This window comes from Callithrix jacchus, chromosome 5 (assembly GCF_049354715.1).
Source record: "Callithrix jacchus isolate 240 chromosome 5, calJac240_pri, whole genome shotgun sequence".
Taxonomy (NCBI): domain Eukaryota; kingdom Metazoa; phylum Chordata; class Mammalia; order Primates; family Cebidae; genus Callithrix; species Callithrix jacchus.
The window spans coordinates 90,183,719-90,204,767 of NC_133506.1; the positions used below are offsets into that span (position 1 = coordinate 90,183,719).

Genomic DNA, 21,049 nt, shown 5'->3' on the forward strand with positions numbered 1-21,049 from the left:
AACATATTTTGTCTGAAAACATAATGAACACATTATTTGAAAATATCAGTAGCATGTACTTTAAGAAATAAATGTAAATAAGTAAATAGAGACAAAAGACAAATCTCCCATATAGCGTTCCAGATAATTTCTGTAGATACTCCACCTCTTAACTCCCACTCTTTAAATGCAGGTTGTACGTGGTGAACGTCCAAAGAGGATGGTATGGAAAAGGGGAAGAAAAAAAGAGTAACTTTACAGTGGAGAAACTGACAAACACAACTTCAGTTAGGTAATTAAAAGAGGAGAGAGACAGCATGTATGTCCTGTGTTTCTCAATTTTGCTGACACCCGATAGTCCTGTGAGGAGCAGTCTGGTGAAGCATAAAGATCTTGGATCTGGAGTCAGCCAGCTCTCAGCTCCAATCCTACCTCTGTGTGTCCTTGGGGCAGTCACTCAACCTCATTAAGCCTAAGTTTCCCCATCTGTGAGAAGAGGATTAGAATGCAGGGATGAGGCCAGGTGCAGCGGTTCATACCTGCGATCCCGGTACTTTGGGAGATCAAGGTAGGAGAATTACTGGGGCCCAGGAGTTCAAGACCAGCCTGGGCAACATAGAGAGACCTCCATCTCTACAAAAATTTTTTAAATTAGCTGGGTGTGATAGTGCACACCTGTAATCTCAGCTACTTGGGAGGCTGAAGTGGGAGGATCACTTGATCCTGGGAGGTTGAGGCTGCAGTGAGCCATGATGATGTCACTGCACTGCAGCCTGGGTGACAGAATGAGATCCTGTCTCAAAAAAATAAAATTAAACACAAAAAGAACACAGAGATGTCTGTCTGGCCCTTAGCAACTGTGAGTGCTGGAGAAATATTACATTTGAAGGCAGCTCCGAAGTACTGGAGTGGAGTCAGGGGTGGCTCCGCAGAAGGGTCCCACACTTTCCCTCGAGCAGATCCCCTCATGCTTCCCCCAGCCTTCCAGTCCTTCGCTCATTCTTCATTAAAGGCTGAATGGGGCCAGGGTGTGATGGTTCACACCTGTCACCCCAGCACTTTGGGAGGCTGAGGTGGGTGGATTGCTTGAGATCAGGAGTTCAAAACCAGCCTGGCCAATATGACAAAACCCTGTCTCTACCAAAAAAAAAAAAAAAAAAAAAAATTAGCTGGGTGTGGTGGCATGTGCCTATAATCCCAGCTACTCCAGAAGCTGAGGCATGAGAATCACTTAAACCAGGGAGGTAGAGGTTGCCGTGAACTGAGATTGCACCACCGCATTCCAGCCTGAGCGACAGAGGGAGACCCTATCTCAAAAAAAAAAAAAAAAAAAAGGCTGCAAGGTCAAGGGCTTTCAGTCCCTCTTGGTCCATTTGGTTAGGGAGTGTTTTCACAAAGCTTTGCTTGTTAACTTTATGGGACCCAGAGGACATACGTTATAGAACACAATCTTCATACCAGCGTCTCTAACCACAAACCCCAAGAGTCTGAACGTTGAGACACTCAGGAAGTCAAAAGGGTCCTCTCCTCTTCAGAGGCCCGACCCAGCTCACAGGAATGGCATGCATTAAAAGGCAGGAAGTCCCTGACAAGTCTGTCCGATCAAGTCACCAGACACTGGTTACCTTTATGTGGCTGCACAAGAGGTTGAGTTCTCAGGGAGGGGCAAGGTGGTCTGGGGCCGTCAAGCCGTCGTGGAACCCACACCTGAGAATCGAGGACTGCCGCTCCCACCACAGGAAGCCTGGCCCCACCAGCAAGAGAGAGAGTGTCAGAGCCCCAGCCTCAGCGCCCTCATGGAATAAGCGGCATTTTGGTTCCTGTTTCCTTCCCCGTTTTTTTCTTTTCGTAGTTTCTCCAAGCAAATATCAGACATGTCCTGCAACTCTCAAGAACCAGACCAAAGAGAAACACAGAGAAAAGTGAGTGAGTGCCTTCTTCCAAGACCTGGTTTATCAAAGGTCTGAGACATAGAATGCCAGCTTCCTTTCCTGGGCCTCCTGGGGGAAAGGGGAGGGAGAAGGTAGAGAGAGCGAAGGGTCCCAGGGCTGCCCTGGCAAGTTGCAGGTCTGCCCCTGGGGATTTCCCTGCAGCCAATGGAAGAAAAGAGAGAGGACCTTTTGATGGGGCCAAGAAGCATCATTGTAGAAGGAAGAGGAATAAGTAAAAGGTTGGCCAGGGAGCCATGGCTAGGCGAGGTGGCTCACACCTCTAATTTGGGAGGGCGAGGTGGGCAGATCACTTGAGGCCATGAGTCTGAGACCAGCCTGGCCAACATGGTGAAACTCCTTCTCTACTAAAAATACAAAAATTAGCTGGGCATAGTGGCAGATGCCTGTAATCCCAGCTACTCAGGAGGCTGAGGCAGGAGAATCGCTTGAACCTGGGAAATGGAGGTTTGCAGTGAGCTGAGATTGTGCCACTGTACTCCAGCCTGGGCGACAAAGTGAGTGAGACTCTGTCTCAAAAACAAAAAAAAAAAGGAAAAGTTTGACCAGGGGGTCCTGCTGACCTCCTGAAGGCAGCCAAACTTAAACACACCTGGGGTCAGAGTCCAGCTTAAGGCAGAAGCAGGCCAGAAAGTGAAAGTGAAGAAAGAACAGGGAGAAACATGGGTGGGGGCAAGGATCAAGGCAGAAAAGCGGGCAAAAGGCAATGCTCCTAGGGACAGAGAGTGGTGACAGGCCAGCTTCTGTTTGGTAAGGCCCTGCTCTGGAGCACTGAACACTGCTAGGCAACTTTATTACAATAGCTCCTTGCATCCTCCCAGCATTTTACAGCTAAGGAAACTGAAGCCCGTGAGGCTACATTCTTCACCCAAGGTCCACAGCTAGGGATTAGCTGAATCAGCATTTGAACCCAGGGCTGCCTGACTCCAGTGTCCAGGTGTTTAATGACTCTACCTTTATCAGTAATCATCTCAGAGCCGTAGGCTGCCAGCCTTGGGTCCACACTTGACCCACGGCTGCCATTGTTTGCTTATCATTTTCCTCTTTAAATTTTGCCACAAGATTAGAAATTATGCTTGTCATTTTCAAAAAAAAAATCATCCTGTAAAAGAAAATTTTAGATAATAAAATTAAATCAATATATACTGACAAAGACCTGGCATGGTGGCTCACACCTGTAAATCCAGCCCTTTGGGAGGCCAAGGCAGGAGGATTGTTTGAGTCCAGGAGTTTGAGACTAGCTTGGACAACATAGTGAAACCTCATCTCTCTCTTTTTTTTTTTTTTTTTTAACTCAGCATTCAAGGGCTCAGCATGTGGGTGGAACCTCATCTCTACTAAAAATAAAAAAAATGTCTGGGCATCGTGGTGTGCGCCTGTGGTTTCAGCTACTTGGGAGGCTGAGGTGGGAGGACTGCTTGAGCCCGGGAGAGTGAAGCTTCAGTGAGCTGTGATCACACCACTGCACTCCAGTATGACAAGAGAGCAAGACGCTATCTCTAAATATATATGTACACCAGCATGGATTTGGCTGCTAAACAGAGAACCAAGACAAGGCGCAGTGGCTCATCCCTGTAATCCCAGCACTTTGGGAGGCCGAGGCGGGTGGATCATGAAGTGAAGAGATTGAGACTATCCTGGTCAACATGGTGAAACCCTGTCTCAACTAAAAATACAAAAAATTAGCTGGGCATGGTTGCTTGTGCCTGTAATCCCAGCTACTGAGGAGGCTGAGGCAGGAGAATTGCCTGAACCCAGGAGGTGGAGGTTGCGGTGAGCCAAGATGGCGCCATTGCACTCCAGCCTGGGTAAAAAGAGCGAAACTCCGTCTCAAGAAAAACAAAAACAAAAACAAAATTCCCTAACGAATTCATGACGAATTCATGATGAATTCGTCATGAATTCGTTAGGGAATTTTTAAAAATTAAAATGATCAAGTATGATTTATCTCAGAATAGGAGGGGTTACTAGAAGGAAGACAATCCCCTCAAAACAGAATCCTGGAAAGGGCATAGTGGACATGGAATGGGTCAAGTGTAATCAATGGCATTCAGTACCATTAAAATCACTCAAATTATCAGCTGTGGCATGGGATGAAGGGCAGGGAGAGGATAAGGCACTGGGATTTGGAATGGCTTGGGCACTTAGACATTGTGACAGTAATCATCATTATAAAGATTATAGAGTCCCTTGACCTCTCTGGACAGCACTGGAGAGCTTACACAGAGAAAAGGAAAAATCAAAAGCTGTGAATGAGGGCCTAGCATAGTGGCTCATGCCTGTAATACCAGCACTGTGGGAGGCTGAGGCGGGTGGATGACTTGAGATCAGGAGTTACAACCAGCCTGAGAAACGTGGCGAAACCCAGTCTCTACAAAAAAATACAAAAATTAGTCAGGCATGGTGGCTCATGCCTGTAGTCCCAGCTACTTGGGGCGCTGAGGCAGGAGGATCACTTGAGCCCAGGAGGTGGGGGTTGCAGTGAGCTGAGATCCCACCACTGCACTCCACTAGGAGATAGAGTGAGATCCTGTCTCAAAAAAAAAAAAAAAAAGCTGTGAATGTTGAACTGAGAATGCAATAGACAGCAAGAAAGGTTTGGTGACATCTTCAAAGGAGCCTTCACCTCCTATACTTTCAGGGTGGATTTGATGGAAGACTGAGCCCAGGGCTTTATTGTGCATGTAGGAGCTACAGTTAAATGCTTAGGCAAGGGCATGGTGGTGATGTAGTGGGACTCTGAGACTTAGAACAGGAGCATCTAAGTGGTCACAGATGAGGCTGAGACTTTGGTACTTTTGAATTCTCAAATCCTTCAAAGTTCCCTTGTCTGTTCAGGCAGGTCCTCCCGTGTAGAGGTACCCAACTCATCCCTGCCTAAAGGACCTTCCATAACTGTACCTAGGACAGTTGCTTCACTAAAAAGAGACACCAGATCTTCTCTTCATTCTTCCAGTATCAAAAGGAGAGTTAGATCCCAACATAGCCCAGATGGGCAGTACAGGCTTCCTCTAGAAAGAGAAGGTCTATACACTGAAAAAGTTGCAGGACCTTGCCAATTCAAATCCACAAGCACATGTGGAGGTGGATTCTAAGCATCATGTTAGCCTAAACATGGTAAAATACAAGGCTTGGCTGAGCGCCGTGGCTTGCACCTATAATCCCAGCACATTGGGAGGCTGAGGCGGGAGGATCACCTGAGGTTAGGAGTTTGAGACCAGCCTGGGCAACATGATGAAACCGGTTTCTACTAAAAATACAAAAAATTAGCTGAGTGTGGTGGTGAGTGCCTGTAGTCACAGCTACTCGGGAAGCTGAGGCAGAAGAATTGCTTGAACCCAGGAGGCTGTAGTGAGCCAAGATCGTACCACTACACTCCAGCCTGAGTGAAAGAGTGAGACTCAGTCTGGGTAACAACAGCGAAACTCCGTCTCAAAAAAAAAAAAGAGTGAGACTCTGAAATAAATAAATAAATGAATGAATGAATAAATGAATGGCTTGATTGGACTGAATTCACTGATATACTCACCCAGGTTTGGGCTTTGGAGTTGACATGAATAATCTACAATGGCTAACTCAGACTTGACGTCATAGAGACCTAAAGTTCAAGTTCCACCACCCAGAAGCAGCAGGCTTAGAGGGCTGTGGAATGGCTGCTGAAAGTTCATTTACAGGGTTAGCCTGGAGACGACACCCTGTGGGCTTAAAGTGTTGGCCTACAGGATGCAGTTACATCTTTTAAAAGCTGCTAACATTTGGAGTTGTCTCCTTCAAAACTAGAAAGTGTACATCTAGGAAACAGAGGGTGGAGAGTAGCTACTCTCACTCTTACATCTAAGAACACACTTAAAGAACTCTTGCTGCCCATCCCTATGACCTTAGATTTGGGAGTTTGAATATTCTAGTGCCTAAGGTGGGGAGTGTTTCTACCAGGGGAATATACTACCATGGTCATGGTTCTGATAAACTGGAAAGCTAAGGCTTCACTCAAGCCATCTGGGGATCTTCATGCCACTGATCCAATAGGCAAGGAAGGAAAGACGAATGTTGTTCCTTTTGGCCACACAATATCTGAACCTTCTTCCTATATGTATAGGGTACAAGCACATGACCTGGGCTCAGCCATACAAAAACACTCAGCCCATTGCCGGATATGGTGGCTCACACCTGTAATTCCAGCATTTTGGGAGGCTGAGGCAGGAGAATCGCTTGAACCCAGGAGGCAGAGGTTGCAGTGAGCCAAGATCACGCCATTGCACTCCAGCCTGGGGGCAGAGGAAGACTCAGTCTCAAAAATAAAAATTTTAAAAATTTAAAAATAGGCTGGGTGCAGTGGCTCACACCTGTAATCCCAGTACTTTGCAAGGCTGAGGCAGGGGGATCACAAGATTAGGAGTTCGAGATCATCCTGACCAACATGGTAAAATCCCATCTCTACTAAAAATACAAAAATTAGGCCAGCATGGTGGCACATGCCTGTAATCCCAGCTACTCAGGAGGCTGACACATGAGAATCGCTTGAACCTGGGAGGCAAAGTTTGCAGTGAGCCAAGATCATGCCACTGTACCCCAGCCTGGGCAACAGAGTGAGATGGCATCTCAAAAAACAAATAAATACATTCATACATAAATAAATACATACATACATAAATAAATAAAAACACTCAGCCCTAAGTCAAATGGAATATGAGTAACCCCACCCCCAATGGCATAGGATAGAGTTCCTGGAGCAGGTGCAGCCGTGCTACTGGCAGTCTCTAGGATTCAGTACTGGAGAGGTGGGAGGAGCAAGCAGCAGCATCCACAGTTCAGAGAACCAGTCTTCCCTGTAATTCAGACAGAGACCACTCTCCTCCTTATGAATCATTTTACCACCTAGACCAATAGAATTGATTCCTATGGCCTGCAACTGACAACTTTTATTGAAGCTGTTGTACTGTTCTCTATTTCTGTTTTTGAAATGTTTCATAATAAAGAAAATGAATAATTAAGAAGATGTGGGATCATCTTAATAAAAGTAGAAAAAGCACACAATAAGAGTCAACATTCATAAATAACATTAATAACAAATTCACAGGAAACTAGACTAGCTGCCAACTTCTTTAACATGATGAACATTTTCTATCAAAACACACAGGAGAAATAATAATGGAAATGTGGACGCCTTCTCTTTAAGATCAGAAACAAAGAATGAAAACCCATTGTTACCATTTCTATTTAACACTTGAGGGCCAGGCCCAGCGTGGTGGTTCACACCTGTAATCTCAGCACTTTGGAAGGCTAAGGTGAGTGGATCACTTGAGGTCAGGAGTTTGAGACCAGTCTGATTAACATGGTGAAGCCTTGTCTCTACTAAAAATACAAAAATTAGCCAGGTGTGGTGGCAGGTGTCTGCAATGTCAGCTACTCAGGAGGGCGGTGCAGCAGAATTGCTTGAACCCGGGAGGCAGAGTTGCAGTGAGCCGAAATTATGCCACTGAACTCCAGCCTGGGCGACAGACCAAGACTCTGTCTCAAAAATAAATAAATAGGCCAGGCACAGTGGCTCACACCTGTAATCCCAGCACTTTGGGAGGCCAAGGCGGGTGGATCATGAGGTCAGGAGATCAAAACCATCCTACCCCGTCTGTACTAAAAATACAAAAAAAAATCAGCTGGGGGTGGTGGTGCACATCTGTAGTCCCAGCTATACGGGAGGCTGAGGCAGGAGAATTGCTTGAATCCAGGAGGCAGAGATTGCAGTAAGCGGAAATCATGCCACTACACTACATCCTGGGCAACAGTGCAAGATTCCATCTCAAATAAATAAATAAATAACAGAATATTGGAGGGCCTAGGCAATGCAATAAAGACAAAAAAAAAAAAAAAAATAGGCGGGCTCTATGGCTCATGTCTGTAATCCTAGCACATTGGGAAGCAGAGACAGAAGGACCGCTTGAGCCCAGGAGTTTGAGATCATCCTGGGCAACATAGTGAGACCCCATCTCTATTTTTATTAAAAAAAATTTTTTTAATAAATATAAAAAATAAAACAAGAGGCATAAAAATGAGGGAGGAAGAAACAAACAACATTTATTTGCACATGATGTGATATGGAAATCTCCAAGAGACTCTTTGGACAAAATATGAACATTTTAAAGGAGTTCAGAATGGTATCTGGATATAATAGAAAAATAAAACACCGAATAGCATTTCTACCCACTGGAATAACCAATTAGGAACAAATTCACAGCCAGGAACAGTGATTCACACCTGTTTCACAACACTTTGGGAGGCCAAGGCAGGAGGATCACCTGAGGTCAGGAGTTTGAGACCAGCCTGGCCAACTTGGCGAAACCCAGTCTCTACTAAAAATACGAAAATTAGCTGGATGTGGCGGTGTGTGCCTGTAATCCCAGCTACTTGGGAGGCTGAAGCAGGAGAATCACTTGAACCTGAGAGGCAGAGGCTGCAGCGAGTGGAGATCACACCACTACACTCCAGCCTGGCCAACAGAGTGAGACTCCACCTCAAAAACAAAAACAAAAACAAAAAATCCCATTTACAATAGCAACAAAAGTCATAAAATGCTTAAGAATAAATCCAGCTGGGTGCAGTGGGTCACGCCTGTCATCCTAGCACTTTGGGAGGCCGAGTTCAGCAAATCACTTGAGGCCAAGAGTTTGAGACCAGCCTGGCCAATGTGGTGAAACCCTGTCTCTACTAAAACAAAAATTAGCCAGGCGTGGTGGTGTGTACCTGTTATCCCAGCTACTTGGGAGGGTGAGGCTAAGGCTGAAGTAGAAGGACTGCTTAAGCTGAGAGGTCTGCAGAGGCTGCAGTAAGCCATGATGGCGCCATTGCACTCCAGACTGGGCAACACAGCTAGACCCTGTGTCAAAAAAAAAATATAGTATTTGTGCAGGGAGAAACAAAGAACCCTGTGGAACAAAATATAGCCAAAAAATGACCCATGCTAGCTGAAAACAATATATGGCAGAGAATACATTTCAAATTAGTGAAATAAAGATAGTGATGCTGGCTTAATTAGTTATCCAAATGGGAGAAAATAGTTTGATCTTTACTTCATAGCATACACAAAAATAAATTATAGGTGAATTGAAGACAAAACTCCAAAACGGTTAGAAAAAATTTATAAGGGATTTTCTTTATAGCAGAGTAGAAAAGAATTTCTCCAATAAGACACAAAAAGGATATACTATGAAATTCTTTTAGAAAGTTCTTACCAATAGAAAGAAAACAAGAAGGAAAATTTAAAAACCATAACAACAGTGAAAATAAAGCCACAGACTTTAAGATTCATTTTCAGAAAATGTTTTTTTAAACTCCTGTAAAATCAAGAAGAAAATAAAAAACCACCCAAGTGGAAAATGGGCAAAGGATATTAAAAGGAAACTCACAGAATGGTCGAGGGCATGTGAAAAGAACCTCCAAACTCATTAACAGGGAAAGGAAAATTAAAACAACCGTGAAAGACCACTTTACATCCTTCAGGTTGGCAAGAACTTGAAGGACTGACAATAGCAAGTGTTGGCAAGGACATGCAGAAATGGGAACTCACATACTGCTGCCAAGCGTATAAATTAGTACAGTCACTTTGAAGAACAATTTGGCCATCTCTAGTAAAATCAGTGGTGAACAAATCCTTCCATCCACCAGTTCTGCTTCTGGATAGACACCATAAGCTCACACACTTGCCCGAAATGGAATAAACAACAATGCCCATTGCAACTCTGTCTGTAGTAGCAAAAAACTGTAAACAATTCAAATATTCATGAACACAAGGCTAAACAAATTGCATACAGTTGAAAAGAAAAAGAATGAGAGCAATATATATCATTATGGATAAATTTCAAAAACAAATACGAAAGCATGCTGAAATATTTGCTTTGTGTTTTTGACACTGTCTTATTCTTGTCACCCAGGCTGGAGTGCAGTGGTGTGATCTCAGCTCACTGCAATCTCTGCCTCCTAGGCGCAAGCAATCCTCCCACCTCAGGTTCCTGAGTAGTTGAGACTCCAGGCATGCTCCACCACACCTTGCTACTTTTTTTTTTTTTTTTAAAAAGAGAAGTTTATTTAAACAACGAGATGCTTGACTTGAAGGGAAAACTATCTAGGATTCTTTTCTTGTTTTGTTTTAGAGTAATTTATCCCTACTTAAAGACAGATTTCCCTACATGTAACAGCTACGCACAAAAAAGTTATAAAATTGTCCTTGGTTTTACAATGATAAATGAAAAACATTAAAAGTCTCCAATCAAACAAGGTATGCAAAGATTTTTATGTTGTTTTTTTGTTAAAACAGTGAGAGCAAAATAACTTATTGGAATATAAAGATAAGAGCTGAATGAGCATGCCACTAATAGAGAAAGGGGGTATTTTCACAGAATCAGTATTTTTCCCCATCCCGTCTCCACTTGATGTCCATCAAAACATACCATTGGCTGTTAAAAAACAAAAAAATACTATGCTTGTGCACATATACCACATACTTTATGTACAATAAAGAAATGGGGAAGGGGAAAATGAAAGAATAGAGAAACTATACTGTAGTAGTCAGGATGTGGTGGAACCAAATTGCAGTTTTCTAATTGAGAATGTAATCTTGGTCTTTAAAGAACAGAGTTCTGAAGTAAAGAAGCAGGGTTCCCGGCCGGGCGCGGTGGCTCACGCCTATAATCCCAGCACTTTGGGGCCGAGGCGAGTGGATCACGAGGTCAAGAGATCGAGACCATCCTGGTCAACATGGTGAAACCTCATCTCTACTAAAAATACAAAAAAAAAAAAAAAATTAGCTGGGCATGGTGGCGCATGCCTGTAATCCCAGCTACTCAGGAGGCTGAGGCAGGAGAACTGCTTAAACCCAGGAGGCGGAGGTTGCGGTGAGCCGAGATCGCGCCATTGCGCTCCAGCCTGGGTATCAAGAGCGAAACTCCGTCTCGGGAAAAAAAAAAAAAAAGTCTGCTGTTGGAACACATCAACTGTATCTTCATCCTCCATTTCCAACTGTGCAGGTGTGTCTGTTTCATTGATTGGTTGCCCAACAAATCAGAATCTGATCTGCCTCGTTGACAATCCCTGACCTTCACAACAGGCTTTCATTAGTTTACTAAGTGGTGTGTGCCTCTTAATCTTAAACTGCACCACAGAACCATCCTGCCCCGCCACTTTCAAATTAATATGATCGTTGTTCTCAGTCTTGACTCCTTTCTTGGGCTTTTCGTCGGCCATGGCGAGCGCCGGAGTCTCCTCAGCTGCCTCTTCACAAAAGAGGTACCAGGTCCTGGAGCACACAAGCAGCACCAGGAGCGCAGAAGAAGGAGGCGGCAGCGGTGGACGAGGGAGAGGGTGCGCGCAAGTCGTGCGCTCCCTCCCCCAACCCTTTTTTTTGTGAAGACTGGGTTTCTCCATGTTGATGGCTTTCTCAAAATCCTTTTTTTTTTTTGGTGACAGAGTCTCAAAAAGTGCAGGCTGGAGTGCAGTGGTGTGGTCTCAGCTCAGCACAATCTCTACCTCCCGGGTTCAAGCAATTGTCCTGCCTCAGCCTCCCGAATAGCTAGGATTACAGGCACGTACCACCGCTAATTTTTGTATTTTTAGTAGAGATGGGGTTTCACTAGGTCAGCCAGGCTGGTCTTGAACTCCTGACCTCAGGTAATTCACTTGTCCCAGCCTCCCAAAATGCTCGGATTACAGGCATGAGCCACCGCCCCCCGCCACTCAAAATCTTAAACACAGAGTTGTGCTGTATCACCCTATGACCCAGCAATTCCACTTCTGGCTATACACCCAAGAGAATTGCAAACATATGTTTACACAAAAATTTGTACACAAACGTTCATGGCAGCATTATTTATAAAAGCCAAAAAGTGAATAGAACCCAAAAGCTCTTCAACTGACAAATGGATAAGCAAAATGTGGTATCTCCATACATTGGACTGTTTCTTGGCAATATTGATCCATGCTACAACCTTGACAACACACTAAGTGAAATAAGCTAGACACAAAGGACAGCAGAGTATATGATTTCAGGTGTACAAAATGGGCAGAGTAGGCAAGGCCATAGACACAGAGAGTAAATGAGTGGGTGCCTAGGGCTGAGAAGGGATCATGGGGAGTGACCACCAATGGATACGGAGTTTCTTTCAGGGAGCTAAGAAATCTTCTGAAATGATAGTGGTGATAGTTGCATAGCTGTGAATGCAGCTAAAGTACTGAATTGTACACTTTACAAGAGTCAGTTTTATGGCACATCAATTATACTTCAATTAAAACACACACACACACACACACACACACACACACACACACACACACACACAGAGGATCTTATGTTAAAATTTGTGGCCTGCTCTGTCCATTTCTATATCACTTCCACCATTTGCCCCTAGGAGGAGGTTCAGGACAGCATAATGGGAGTGTGACCTGGACGCTGTTCAAATGCTTGCCCTCCTACAAAGACCCTGAGGAAATGAAGCTGGAGCCCAGTGTCAGAAATCCACTTTCATAGGCTGCAGTGTGGTCACCTAGAATGTTTGCTACTTTCTCCTACAACCAAGCAAATGTTTACTTGTAAGAAACAAGTAAGCTTCAGAGTGACATGTGATGGTTTAAAATGTTCCTCCACATTTTGTTTTTTATTTTTCAGACAGTGTTGCTCTGTCACCGAGGCTGGAGTGCAGTGGCATGATCTTGGCTCACTGTAGCCTCTGCCTCCTGGGTTCAAGTGATTCTCAAGACTCAGCCTCCTGAGTAGTTGGGACTACAGGCATGCACCACCATGCCTGGCTAATTTTTTTTTTTTTTTTTTTTTCAGTAGAGACAAGATTTCACCATGTGGCCAGGCCAGTCTTGAACTCCTGGCCTCAAGTGACCCACCCGCCTAGGCCTCTGCAAGTACTAAATTACAGTCGTGAGTCGTGAGTCACTGCACCTAGCCTAAACGTTACTACAAATTTTAGATCTGCTAAACTACTCCGAATTTACTTATAAGACTGCTATAGTCATGTCACAAAATCATGTTAGTATCTTGATACACAGTCATTTTCATTCATTTTGTAAGTAGATCTGAATACTGTAATATTTCAAATGTCTAAAATATTTGTAAATACAAATATGAGGTCAGGTGCAGTGGCTCACACCTGTAATCCCTGCACTTTGGGAGGATGAGGTGGGAGGATTGCTTGAGCCTGGGAAATCAAAGCTGCAATGAGCCTTTATCATGCCGGTGCACTCCAACCTGGGCAACAGAGTAAGACCCTGCTAAGCAAGAGAGAAAGAAAGAGAAAGAGAGAGAGAGAGAGGGAAAGAGAGAAGGAAAGAAGTAAGGAAGGAAGGAAGGGAGGGAGGGAGGGAGGGAGGGTGGGGGGGAGGGAAGGCAGGTGGGCCAGGCAAGATGACTCAACCCTGTAATCCCAGCACTTTGGGAGGCTGAGGCAGGTGGATCACCTGAGGTCAGGAGTTCAAGATCAGCCTGGCCAACATGGTGAAACCCCATCTCTACTAAAAATATAAAAATTACCTGGGAATGGTGGCAGGTGTCTGTAATCCCAGCTACTCAGGAGGCTGAGGCAGGAGAATTGCTTGAACCCAAGAGGTGGAGGTTGCAGTGAGCTGAGATCGTGCCACTGCACTTCAGCCTGGGTAACAGAGCAAGACTCGTCTCAAAACAAACAAACAAACAAACAAAAAAAGCTATGAATCTGTAGGTTCTAGCTCTGGGAAATTCTGGATAAAATGGAGTTAGCAGTTCACCTGCCTCAGGTGAGATAATGTAAAACTAGAAAGGTCCATATCATTGTGATGTCGAATTGAATCTATTGATCAAAACAGCACCCAAATGCAGTATGTTAAAAAAACTTACAGTGTTAGGTAATATGGATACATAGACAAGATTAAAAACATGGGCCAGGTGTGGTGGCTTGCACCTGTTATCCTAGGATTTTGGGAGGCCAAGGTGGGAGGATCACTTGAGGCCAGGAGTTCAAGACCAACCTGGGCAACATAGTAAGACCTCATCTCTATAAAATATATATAAATGTGGCCGGGCACAGTGGCTCATGCCTGTAATCTTAGCACTCTGGGAGGCCAAGGCAGAAGGATCACGAGGTAATCCTGTAGTCCCAGCTACTCGGGAGGCTGAGGCAGGGGAATCACTTGAACCCAGGAGGCGGAGGTTGCAGTGAGCCAAGATCTCACCACTGCATTCCAGCCTGGCGACAGAGTGAGACTCTGTCTCCAAAAAAAAAAAAAATATATATATATATATATATATATATATATATATAAAAAATATATAAAGATACACATAATATACAAATATAATATAAAGATATATAATATATAAATATAATATAAAGATATCATCTATATATTTGTACATGTTAACTTGGAGTGAGGGGTGCAGGGAGGGTGGAAAGGAGAAAGTCATAATATTAAGCATCGGTAAACAACTCTAGAGCTGGGCACCATGATTCATGCTTGTGATCCCAGCTACTTGAGAGGCTGAGGCAGGAGGATTGCTTGACACCAGGAGTTCAAGACCAGCCTTGACAACATAGTGAGACTCTCTCTCTAAAACAACAACGAAAAGTTAATTAGAAATTGAAAGAAAACTCCATAGCAGTCTTCTTCTGGAAAAGAAGTCCCAAAGCCACTTGCCACTGACACAGAGGTGTGCAGAGCCTGAGGAACGGAGTCATAGGAGCTCTGTATATTGATCTTATTCCTGGCTAAAAGATGCTATTTCTCAAAGAAAGGAGCCTGGAGTGTCTCTGTTTGTGAATTCATTTTTCAGGGGTGGGGTGATTTCAAGAGCCCAGGCTGTTTCCTGACTGCACACTGAGCCAGACTGGAAGCCTCAGGCCCCAGCCAGGCTGACCACGAGCCAGACCCGGAGTAAGCTTCGTCCCACGCTTCCTGTCGGTCCAGGCAGCCTGAGTTTCCTGGTGACCCTTCCCTGCACCCAGCTGATTCAAAGGCCTGGCAAGACCTGGTTCCAGCCAAGAAAATCTCAGGCGGCTTGGTTTGTTATTTCAAATCTGTAAACCTTCAGACCTCTGGGCTTGGTTTATATATGTGAAAGCTAAAACAAGGATGTGTCATGGTGGTGATTATAATTCAAGTATGACCAGCCTTCAAATGTCAGCCCATGCTGAATTTCACAAATTTAACTTATATAACAAAATAATTAACATGAGGAGTGGATGTAAAATGGTACTGCCATGCTAGAAAACAGTTTGGCAGTTTCTTATAAAGTTAAACATACATTTACCGTAAGACCAAGCAATCACCCTTCTGGGTATTTATCCCAGAGAAAAACAATTTATATTCATATAAAATATTGTACATAAATTATTATAACAGCTTTGTTTGTAATAGTCATGTATCAATCAGTATCCTCCAAAGAGATAGGGCCAATAAAAGATATATATATATATACTATATATAAAAATATATATACTATATATAATATATATATAAAATAAATCATATGTATAAATCATATATATAAGAAGCTATATATCTATACACATATATATCTCTCTCTCTCTCAGGGTTCTCCAATGAAGTAGAAACAATAGGATCTATATATCCATAATAAATCATGGCCAGGCATGGTGGCTCATGCCTGTAAACCGAACACTTTGGGAAGCCAAGCCAGGAGATCATTTGAGTCCAGGAGTTTGAGACCACCTGAGAAACATAGTGAGGCCCTGTCATTACAAAAAAGAAATTTTTTTTAATAAGGCAGGTGTGAGCCAGGCACAGTGGCTCATGCCTGTAATCCTAGCACTTTGGAAGGCTGAGGCAGCAGATCTCTTTGAGCTCAGAAGATCAAGACCAGCCTGGGCAACAGGGTGAAACTCTGTCTCTACAAAAAATACAAAAATTAGCCAGGCATGGTGGCACATGCCTGTGGTCCCAGCTACTCAGGAGGCTAATGTTGGAGAATTGCTTGAACCCAGCAGGTGGAGGTTGCATTGAGCCAAGATCACACCAGTGCACTCCAGCTTGGGTGACAAAGTGAGACCCTATCTCAAAAAAAAAAAAAAGTATCCAGGTGTGGTAGTGCACACCTGTGGTCCCAGCTACTCAGAAAACTGAGGTGGGAGCATTGCTTGAGCCCAGGAGGTCGAGGCTGCAGTAAGCCATAATTACACGATTGTACTCAAGCCTGGGTGACAGAGCAAGACCCTCTCTCAAAAAAAAAAATACATATGCATAGGAAATCATATATATTGATCTATAGAGATAAACAATATGTATGTAATAAATCACATATATTTATAATATATACATTATAAAGAATTGACTCACATGATTAAGAGGTTGATAAATCCTAAGATGTGCAGTCAGCAAGTTGAAGACTAAGGAGATGGATACTGTCATTCCAGTGCAAAGGCCAGCAGGCTGGATACCCAGGAAGAGCAGGTGTTTTGGTTCCAGTCCAAAGGCAGGAAAAAAACTGATGTCTCAGCTCAAAGGCAGTCAGGCAGGAGGGATTCTCTGTTATTCAGGGAAAAGAGTCTTTTTGTTCTATTCAAGCCTTCAACTGATTGGATGAGGCCCACCCACCTTAGGGAGGGCAGTCAGCTTTATTCATTCTATTGACTTAGATGTTAAACTCACCCAAAATCGCCCTCACAGAAACACCCAGAATCAACTCTCAGGGCACCCCATAGCCCAGTCAAGTTGACACATAAAATTAACTGTCACAAGTCAAAAATTGGAAACAGGCCAAATGTCCCACAACAAGTGAACAGATAAACACATTATGGTATATCCATTCAATGAAGTAACTCAGCAATAAAAGGCAATGAGCTATCTATCCATGCAACAACGTGGATGGGGCTCAGGGCTTTTTGCTGAGCATAAAAAGCCAATCTCAAAAGGTCACATACTGGCCGGGCACAGTAGCTCACACCTGTAATCCCAGCACTTTGGGAGGCCGAGGCGGGCAGATCACAAGGTCAGGAGATCGAGACCATCCTGGCCAACATGGTGAAACCCCGTCTCTACTAAAAAAAAAACAAAAAATTAACTGGGTGTGGTGGCATGCACCTGTAGTCCCAGCTACAGGCTGGGACTGAAGCAGCTACAGGCTGAGGCTGAGGCAGAAGAATCACTTGAACCTAGGAGGCGGAGCCTGCAGTGAGCTGAGATTGTGCCACTGCACTCCTGGGTGACATAGTGAGACTGTCAAAAAAAAAAAAAAAAAAAAACCACATACGGTCTGATTCCATTTATATAACATTCTTTTTTTTTTTTTTTTTTGAGATGAAGTCTTGCTCTGTCACCCAGGCTGGAGTGCAGTGGCACGATCTCACCTCACTGCAAACTCTGCCTCTCCCTGGTTCAAGAAATTCTCATGCCCTAGCCTCCTAAGTACTTGGAATTACAGGCATGCACCACCATGCCTGGCTAATTTTTGTATTTTTAGTAGAGACAGGGTTTTACCACGTTGGCCAGGCTGGTCTCAAACTCTTGACCTCAAGTGATCTGCCTGCCTCGGGCTCCCGAAGTGCTGGGATTACAGGCCACCATACCTGACCCTGTATAACATTCTTGAAGTGACAAAATTCAAGAGTGGGAGAATAGATCTGTGGTTCCAGGGTTATGGCTGGAGGAAGGATGTGACTGAGGGGTAAGAGGAAGGAATTTCCTTTTTTTTTTTGAGACGGGATCTCGCTCTGTTGCCCAGGCTGGAGTGCAGTGGCACAATCTCAGCTCACTGCGACCTCCACCTCCCAGGCTCAAGTAATCCTCTCACATAGCTGGGACTGCAGGAGCATGCCACCGGGCTCAGCTAATTTTTGTATTTTTTGTAGAGATGGGGTTTCACCATGTTGCCTAGGCTGGTCTCAAACTCCTGAGCTCAAGTGATCCACCTGCTTCGGCCTCCCAAAGTGCTGGCATTACAAGCATGAGGCACCATGCCCAGCCCCAGGAAGAAATTTCTTAGTGGTGATGGAATACTTCTGTATTCTTATTGTGGGGATGGTTACTTGAATCTATGCATGTGATAAAATTTCATAAAACTTGTCCAGGCTCAGTGGCTTGTAATCCCAGCACTTTAAGAGGCCAAGGTGAAGGGATCACTTGAGACCAGAAGCTTGAGGTTATAGAGAGCTATGATTGTGCCTCTCTCCAGCCTGTCTCAAAATTTTTTTTCATAGAATTACATACCAAAAGAAAAAGATGAGTGTCTCTTTGGTGTGTATCTACGATATTTCCAATACTGCTTTTGAGACGTTATACACATTACACGCAACATTGTTAGTAACAGTCCAGGTGCAGTGGCTCACACCTATAATGTGAGCACTTTGGGAGGCCAAGACAGGCAGATCACTTGAGTCCAGGTGCTCAAGACCAGCCTGGGTAACATAGTGAGACCTCAGTTCTACAGGATAAAAAAAAAATTGGCCAGGCGCAGTGGCTCATGCCTGTAATTTTTGCACTTTGGGAGGTGGAGGCAGGTGGATTGCCTGAGCTTAGGAGTTCAAGATCAGCCTGGGCAACACGATGAAACCCCATATCTACTAAAATACAAAAAAATTAGCTGGGCGTGGTGGTGTGCACCTGTAATTCCAGTTACTTGGGAGGCTGAGGCAGGAGAATTGTTTGAACCTGAGAGGCAGAGGTTACAGTCAGCCAAGATCATGCTATTGCACTCCAGCTTGGGCAACAGAGCATGACTCCACCTCAAAAAAAAAAAAGGTGGTGTGTGCCTATAGTCCCAGCTACTTGGGAAACTGAGGTGGGAGGATTGCTTGAGCCTGGAAGTCAAGGCTACAGTAAGCCAAGATTGTGTCACTGTACTCCAGCTTGGGAGACAGAGTAAGATTCTGTCTCAAAAAATAAAGATAAAAACAAATCAGACATACAGTAATATTAGGAATAAACACTATTATCCCATTTTATAGTCAAGGAAACATATTGAGAGAGTGTAATCACCACCCAATCACATAGCTGGTAAGTGGCAAAATCAGGACTTAAATTTGATTTTTTCATGTTGTGGACTAATTTTAAGCTTTTTTAATTAAATGAAGGCCAGCTGGGCATGGCGGCTCACTCACACCTGTAATCCCAGCACTCTGGGAGGCCAAGGCAGGCAGATCACAAGGTCAGGAGTTTAACACCAACCTGACCAACATAGTGAAACCCCATCTCTACAAAAAGTACAAAAATTAGCTAAGCATGGTGGTGCCTGTAATCCCAGTTACTCAGGAGGCTGAGGCAGGAGAATTGCTTGAACCCAGGAGGTGGAGGTTGCAGTGAGCCGAGACTGTGCCACTGCACTCCAGCCTGGGCAACAGAGCGAGACTCCGTCTCAAAGAAAAAAAAATTAAGTGAGGGCCAAATGAGACACATATGCTAGCTGAATACTGCCCAGAGAACATGATTTAGAATTTCTGCTTTGAAACTTCAGGATGTTCCCGAGTTTCTGATGCAGTGACAGTGATTTTGCTGATGACTATGAAACAAAGGTGTCCACAGCAAATAAAGGAAAGCCAGTGTCACCAACAGCCATAAGCCAATTCCACGTTGATGGCCTCCCACTGGGAGAGGCTCCAAGAGCTCTAAAGGTGGGGCTGCAGGGAGCGCAGGGAGGAAGGTACAGATGGCCTACCACTGCTGGCTGCCATGCTATGAGACTCTTGTATAACTTGAACTCTCATGAAACATGCATTTTTGGTAGATTATTTTCATCCTCACACTAGTGGCACAAAGACCGGACGATCCCATGTAATGGACCTAAGATAGGGCCACTTGCACCAGACAGAAGCTAAGACAAGGCTGGACAAGGTCCTGGGAAAGAGGCCACAGGAGGTGAATCCAGCCCTCCCGAAGAACCTCGCCTGGGTGCAGACTTCTACCTACCACCCTTCGCTTCAATAGTGGAGGTCTTTCCTTACTTCCCTTACCAGTTCTTCTTCCGAAACTAAAGAAATGAGCACACATCTCAGAGTGGCCCCAGTTCAAATCCTTCCTCTACCATTTGCTGACTGTGATGAACAACTTTGGAATCCCCATTCATCCGTCTTTACAATATGTCACACATATGTTGATATCACACAACCCAGATGTGATAGGGTGAGGGAACTTCATCTCTTGGGTATTATTCCCAAAATTCTACAGTCTTAGTCTAATCATGAGAAGACTGAGAAACTGTCACCAATCAGAGGAGACTAAAGAGACATGGCAACTCAGGCCGGGCGCGGTGGCTCAAGCCTGTAATCCCAGCACTTTGGGAGGCTGAGGCAGGTAGATCATGAGGTCAAGAGATCGAGACCATCCTGGTCAACATGGTGAAACCCCGTCTCTACTAAAAATGCAAAAAATTAGCTGGGCGTGGTGGCGCGTGCCTGTAATCCCAGCTACTCAGAAGGCTGAGGCGGGAGAATTGCCTGAACCCAGGAGGCGGAGGTGGCGGTGAGCCGAGATCACGCCATTGCACTCCAGCCTGGGTAACAAGAGCGAAACTCCGTCTCAAAAAAAAAAGAGACATGGCAACTCAATGCAATATGGTATCCTGGATTAGGTCCAGGAAGGGTAAGAGACCATTAGTAAGACAACTGCTGAGACCTGAAGAAAGTGTTTAGTCCAGTTGAAAAATCATGGATCGCCAGGCTTGGTGCCTCACACCTGTAATCCCAGCACTTTTGGGAGGCTGAGGTCAGGAGTTTGAGACCAGCTTGGCCAACATGGTGAAACCCCATCTCTACTAAAATTTTAAAAAATTAGCCAGGCGTGGTGGCACGTGCCTTTAATCTCAGCAACGTGGGAGGCTCAGGCAGGAGAATCACCTGAACCCAGGAGGCAGAGATTGCAGTGAGTCAAGATCGTGCCATTGCACTCCAGTCTGGGGACAGAACGAGATTCCATGCAAAAAAATTAATTAATTAATTAATTGAACCCTGGGCACAGTGGCTCACGCCTGTAATTCCAGTTCTTTGGGAGGCCAACATGGGCAGATCACTGAGGGTCAAGAGTTCGAGACCAGCCTGGTCAACATGGTGAAACCTTGTCTCTACTAAAAATACAAAAAATTATCTGGGCATGAGGGTGCATGCCTGTATTCCCAGCTACTCAAGAGGCAGAGGTTGCAGTGAGCA

General features: G+C 44.5%; 2 pseudogenes across 1 annotated transcript in view; both read right to left on the bottom strand.

Annotated features, from left to right (window-relative positions):
* Positions 1 to 21,049, bottom strand: part of LOC103793365 (septin-4-like) — a 54,858-nt pseudogene that overhangs the window by 25,002 nt on the left and 8,807 nt on the right. Inside the window, exon 3 of the transcript XR_013535663.1 lies at positions 16,251 to 16,439. The product of XR_013535663.1 is annotated as a septin-4-like (transcript). The remainder of the gene's footprint in view (positions 1 to 16,250; positions 16,440 to 21,049) is intronic.
* Positions 10,641 to 11,481, bottom strand: LOC144582815 (uncharacterized; annotated as a pseudogene).